Source organism: Amphiprion ocellaris, chromosome 16 (assembly GCF_022539595.1).
Source record: "Amphiprion ocellaris isolate individual 3 ecotype Okinawa chromosome 16, ASM2253959v1, whole genome shotgun sequence".
NCBI classification, from domain to species: domain Eukaryota; kingdom Metazoa; phylum Chordata; class Actinopteri; family Pomacentridae; genus Amphiprion; species Amphiprion ocellaris.
Window position 1 is genome coordinate 17,473,536 of NC_072781.1, and position 7,213 is coordinate 17,480,748.

Sequence of the window (7,213 nt, forward strand, 5' to 3'; positions counted from 1 at the left end):
AAATGTTACAACCTTATTATCATTGGAGGCAATGAGAGATCTGTGGTTTATTTGTGTGTTAAAATAAAGATAAATGCTGATATGCAATAAGGATATAAATGTAATTGTGAGACAGACATGCAGATGAAAAAAAGACACAAACATTGCATGTAAGAGATACGTATATGCCAGGAGCAGAAAGACACACAAACACACTTCATCTCTATAACTATGTCTAATGTATCACTTAATTACACCGGCAGCTCTCACAGCTCTCTAACATTAAATTAAGGTGATGTGAGATCAAATTAACAAAATCTCCGTCTCACAGGAGAGGTGAAGTACTGTAGGAGTCTGGCAGTGGAAGTGGAAGATGAAATATATTCAGATGATGCTATGATTCACATCTAGGTTCTGTGAGTGGTATTAGGGCTGAAGGCACAGCAAAATAGAACTGACAAAAGAGAAACACAGGCAAAACTGTCATCTGCCCTACTTCAGTAGCTCCTAAAGTGCTTTCTCAGGTGAATGGCTGGAGGGCGGATGCTGAGGGAAAAGCGCATCAGTGCAGTTAAACAGAACAGCTCATGGATAGGATTCTTTTCAAAGCCGTGCCTCCCACAAGCAGCCAGTTTTTCATAACCTGCCTCACCGGTGGCTTCTCACAAATGATTACCTAATTTGCTTGCAAAGAAAAACTCTCCAAATTGAAACTCTCACTGATTTCAGACAACAGGGCCTCAGGTGGCGCAGCCGTGTCTTCGTTTATTTACCGCCTTTATACTTTTATTGTTGCTGCAGCAAGGCTTGAGGGGCTCTACTGAAAGCTTATGTTTCGGGTATACATTTATTTTGAAATAGATGAAGATGTGGAAAGCCACCCAGCTAGGAATGTGATTCGTCTGCTTTTGCTCTGGGATCGTTTGGCAGATGGAAGTGGTGACACAAACGATAGCTGCCAAGGTCACACAAAGGTGTTGCACGCTGTCATGGAGGAAACCTGAGCTGTTATTGCACGTTAACCCGAACCTGCCTTTTCATTCTCCACACTCCATGAGGTAATCCTGCACAATGGGTAATTTATTTTCTCCTTGTCTCAACGTATAAAACAGCTTGCCATTGTTTTGGCTGTATCACATTTCCATGTCTATAACAATGTCGCCCCACTTTTCAAAGGAGGCTCATCACCTGACTGGTGTTGGTTCAGTCGGCTCACACTGACACTGTAATTGGGTTAAACAAAAAGACCCAAAATAGACTGCAGCCTGTTCCTTCAGCACCCATCCTGTTGCTCCTGTTGCTGCGCCTGAAACCTCAGCTCTGATTCCACACTGCATCCCAGTCATGAACAGTCAACATCTTCTGCTGATATTCACGAAGGAAAGGCCAACCAACCGGGGAGAAGAATAGAAACGTGAGCCTAACCGCAGAGCCTACTTGCATGTTAAACGTTTGATTTATTTTCCACTGTTGTCTCGCAGGGAAGAGTTTTCTGCTTAAGGCAAAGCACCTGTCCTCAGAGGAGACATAACCATCCCACAGTGGCAAGATTTGATAAACATGCTATCCTTTGTTGATGGAAAAATTCCTGTGCATTGACAAAACACATTTTTCCCCATAAAGTTTACATCAGGGACTTCAGCATACGTGCCTGGATGTTGTATTTTGCTTCACAGCAATCCCAAACAGATTTTCATGGGTTTGCATTTGCCTTCTCTTTGTGCAGAAGCAGTGGTGTTGGTTTTAGGGAGGGAAAGTCTCTCAGTATATTCTGTATTTACTTCCATAAGCTCAACCTCCAGCATTCAGAAAATCAATGCTCTGTGTTGGAATTGCAATGCACAGTGGCACATAGGAGAATCTCTGCAAGATACAGTTTGATTTTTGAAGCCCTGATGTTCTTCTCACAGCCGTGTGGGTATTCAAAGTAAGTGAAGAAAATGGCAGTGATTGCTAGAGATTATCTATATATGCACAATGTATGCTGTCCATGTATACGAGACGTACATCATAAACACGTTTATCTCTCCACTTCTGCACAACCCCAGAGGTCAACACAAGTAAACACAAAAGTGCGTATCTTATGGAGGGCTGAGAGAGGCTTCGAAATGATCAGAAAAGCAATTATTAAAGTGAGATGCAATTAGGGCTTTAAAACAACAAAATGAATTCATCAATAATTAGAACCGAACTGAAATGGATTTACAAATGACAAAATAATTGATGCATAGCTAAATTTGAAATTAGTGTCGTTACCTTTTTAAATGGTGCAAATCCATTTGATGACCCAGTTTTAATGTGGAAATAACACACAAAAATTTGCCAGTCAGGGAAAATTTAAACAGGCAAAAGAAAAAGCAGGAACAGTAATAACAGCAACAACAACAAAAAGAGAGACAGCATTCCATTGAGGTAGTAGTAGTGGTAGTGTACATGTTATTTGACTACGTGGTATTTGTTGTTAAGTTTTTTAATTGCACATGTGCTTTTCCAGTAATGAAGTCAAAATGTCTGCTGTGAAAAAAGACATATTTTATCAGCAGTAAACACATCTGTATAGAGTTTTGATAGCGCTCTCTATAGCCTCTTATCTTTCTACGTGGCTTATTTCAAAGGTCAACTGTGTTTTTATTAGTGTATTATTAACTAAAGACTAGAATTGCTGTGTTTTCATTATTCTTAGGATAAGCCCTACACCCCTTCTGCCATGTTGTACCGCAATGATTCATCAGTAGCCCAGGACAAATAAACCAAACATTAACTCCAGAGAGGGCTTTTTGTATTTATGTGTAAGTTACAAGTGTTGAGGTGTATTCCCTTGACTGCAGTCTGCAACCTTTCTGCTAGATGCTGCTAACTTGTATTCACTGGACCTTTTAAAAGAAAATTTTGCAAAAAACAGCAACAACAACAACAACAAAAAAAAAAAACATTTTGGGAGAGGGAACTGGATGGACGGATGTACGAAAGTGATCTTAATCCATCTTATGTTTATTGTGCTAAAAACAACTGGATCAGATTGCTGTCAGGCCACTGAATGGTTGAAGTTAGTTATCTCCCATAGATGTGCTGTGTAGATTCTCAGTCAAAGGAGCTTCAGTAAAAACCAACTGGACTTCTCTTTTAGGCTCTTGAAGATGTTTTAACTCTCATCCAAGAGGCTCTCAGAACTGAAGCAGTCTCTTGGATGAAAGGTGGAATGATGTCTTCAAGAACCCAAAGAAGTGCTTTTGCTTTTCTCTGAAGCTCCTAGGATCCCATAGATATGGTTATTAGGTGCCTTACTACTTCCATTAGTATGCACAGTAGGGCATTACCATCTCATTAAATCATGATGATGACGCATATCTGCGTTTCTGAAATAAGAGTTAACATCTGCATTCGGAGGCGCAGGGGCCAGTGGTGGCATTAGTCAGTGAACTGAAGACAGCAGCAGAGATTTTCTATCTATTATATATTCACTCGACCACAAGAGATCTTCTTTATTACCTGAAATACTTTATGTTTATTTATGATTAGAAAGGGTAACATACATTCTCGATGCCCATTCTGCTAAACTGCAGTAATCCCACACGCTAATGCAGCTAATTAATGACATGCTAACTCCTGGCCAAGGAAAAAAGGCTAATATGTAATAACACAGTATTTTTACATTAACAATATGAAATGACGATGTAAAAACAAGGTCAGTTAGTGAATCTACAGCTTGATGAAGTTTTGGTGTGTAACTTTTCTGTACTGGTTCATGCTCAGCACTCTCAACTGCATTCAGTGGGAAAGCTCAGTTAAAAACATAGACTGTGTATAAAAGATGAGCAAAGCCACTGCAACATCACCTGTTGGTTTGTGGAGTACTGTTCTGAAGCCTTGAGTCTAAAATTTGGCCACTGGTGTACTTTTCTTATAAAACCAGACGTAACGAGTGAGGTGTGGAACTGATTAAGAATCCGAGGACACTACACATGCCATAGGGTAGCAACCTGTCTATCACAAGGGAGTCCAGCCCTAAAACATCCCCTGCTTTTCTCTCTATTTTACTATTTTACTTTTACATAATTTACAAAATGAACACCTTGTTGTTTTGAAGGAGAAGTCAAACTAGCAGTGGAAACCATAAACTCATTAGGAAAATGTTAATTCTAATAAAGAATGTCTGCTTAGCTTTCAGGGAGGGCTGGTAATGGTCACACACATGCACTAAATATTAAAATATTTGGCTGCAAGACTAAAATATGCATCAATCTCATATAATGTTGACACCCCTTTTGTGGAGTTAAACAATGAGAACAAATGCAGACAAAAAAAAGGAAAATGTTAATTGAGGTAACAAATCATGTGAAAAGTTAGCTCATTTTCTCATAGACCTCAATACAGTCAGAATTACTTTTACAATAAGAGGAGTCGCCCCCTGCTGGCAGCTCAGTATTATCTTTACTATTCAGAAGTGGAGGCTACATCCATTTTTTATATGAACAATCCACTGCCAAAACCAACTGCTCAGCATCCTGCAGTCGATGGATTCAGTTAACATGTAGCTGGAGCATTTTAGAGAGAGTAGGATATTTTTCTCTGGAGTTGGTGGGGCCAAAAGCAGCACAAGCAGGTGAATATTAGACTTTCATGCATCAGGTGGCCAGAAAAACAACTCTGTGATGTGTTGCTTAGTAACTGCTGTTTGTGTAAATGAGCAACTGTTTGCTGAAATGTTTGCTATGACATGACACAGAGAATAATCCAAAGTTTGACAGACAAGCAGCTGCTCTAAAATTATTCACGGGAGGAGTTTGTGAATGGAAATTTGCATCCTCATTTCCCTTTTTAGCATCTACACAGCTGGATGTAAAGAAGTTCACTGGTTCCTTTAGAATTTAGTTTCAGCTTGAGTTTTTTTCCGTAAAATTGAATGTTGCTGTGTTATTGACAGGACAGTGAACACTGAAGAGTTTATCTGCATCAGTTTTGCCCACTTTGAGTCACAGCATACAAGTCTGTGTTGCAGCATCTCAAATCAATGTTCTGTCTTTGTCTTCGGTTTGTGTTTTAAAGCATGTTTGGCATTTAATGAGTCATTGCCACTGGTCTTTATCCAGATTAACTGGCAGGTCTGTAGAATTATATTTCCTGTCTTCTGTGTGGCTGTGTGTGGGTGAGTGGATGGTTCTTTAAAATTCATCACAAATCATGAGACCCTTTCATCGCTCGGTTAGCTTGAGTTTAAACTTTATTAATGATTCTGACCGTGAATCTCAGTCAAAGGACTAAAGCCCTCAGCTCATGCATAGCAGAGACAATATTCAAGTCAAATGTTTCTCCCCATTCTTTGTGTTTAAAAGGATTTTTTGAGCTTAATTGCTCCAGCGCTCATTACCAAAGATTCCTTTCAGTCTTTCTTTCGAAAAAAGTTTGAGCTGCACATTCACATTCTATGTTGCTGTGTAATCTTTGTCTGTCACGTCCAGAGTTTTTGTTGTTGATGGAGACATGTAGGCACGTAAAGAAGAATGCACTGGCATTTCTGAATAGCTCATTCTCTGCATGATACTGTGACGTTCTGGATTAAATTGTGATGTGTAGATATTAATATATCTGAATAATGTCATACTGTGATGATGAAGTGTAATGACAGTTAACACAGCAGGAGCAGAAGTCTTTCCACTACAGTGGAAACTTCTCCCTCGCTGTTGTACTTCAGATCGACCATGAGAAAAACTTTGGGAAACCCTGGGGACAAGACAAAACTTGTGTGGTTTTGCAGCCCTGTATAATAAACTCAGTCTGGCGGAGGTCATAGTGTTGGTGAGCTGAGATGCTGAGAAAAATAAAATGAAAAACACAGAGAAGATAAGCAGGAAGAGAGTGTCCCTGCACCTCAATGACACTCCTTCATTGTTTTATCACTCGACCTTTTCAGGAGCATGTAAAACTATGTTCCATTTCTACTAAGCAGCACTCCATGCATTTGTTTGTTATATCGACTGATTTTTTTCTTCAGTTGTTTTGTGTTTGTGTGAAAATCGCATGCTGGGTGACAGTGGATGACAGACACTAAGTGTCTTTGTAAATGCACAAAGTGTTCCAGATAAAAAGATTATTATCCATTTGATACAACAAGATTTATTCATGATGAGGTATTTCATCTTCATATTGCAATCACTGGTGTTCCTGCATTCATGCACAAAGAACACTGAAGAATATTACCATGGAAACAGTACAGTGCACAGACCACTGTAGGTAAAGGTAAAGAGACTGAACCTCAGTGTCCTGGATATTATCACACATTATCTGCGATGCTATGACCAAATAATGTCGATATAGAGTTGTGGATATGCTTATCATGTTCTACATGATATATTGCTGAAGCCTGCTAAAAATGTTGCCAAGAATAAATGAGAAAACTTGATTGTTCTTCAGAAGAATCAAGGTCATTTCTTGCCTTTTCATTAGCATGCTGAGAGGTTCCCTCCATAATAAAAAAAATAGAATATCTCATCTGATTTGTTAACCCTGTCTTTCGTTCCATTTATTGGAACGTTTTATCCATCTGCTATCTTATAACATCACTCTATCACAGTACTTGTTGAACTCATTTTAATAGAACAAGACGTATCCATTTTCTCGATCATTATTTAGCTCGCTCCAGCCCTCGCTAATGATGATAATTGAAGACAGTGCTGCCCAGGTGACAATTTGGCATTGCCCGCTCATTGATCTACTCATCTTACACTCAGATTAATGTGCTGAATGCGATCCTGATGACCTCTAGTCTGCAGGGAGCCCAGGTCATGTGAACTGCAGCCGACAGACTGTACTGCGGGAAGAACTGTACAATAACAGGCTATGTGGAAAAAAATGAGAACGATGGATAATGCAGCTTGGACTGGCTGCCAAATGGAAAATAATGATGAAATTAGTAAAATGAACAGAGATTTGCTACAGTACACATTTTATTGTGCAGTCCCAGATCACACACAGCTGCACATACAGTACTCTCTCTCTCACACACACACACACACGCACGCACGCACACAAACCACATACAAATGGATATGTGGCCCAACAAACAAAAATCAATAATGATTTCACACAACTAATCAAACATGATCTCTTTGGATTTCAGACAGGACAGCAGTGGATTCAAATTGAATAAACTGTATTCAGTGTTAAAGCTCATTTTGCTCTCTCAGCAAGCTCAGTTTTATTGAATAGAGCTGAGTTCTTTTGAGGAGACCTTAAA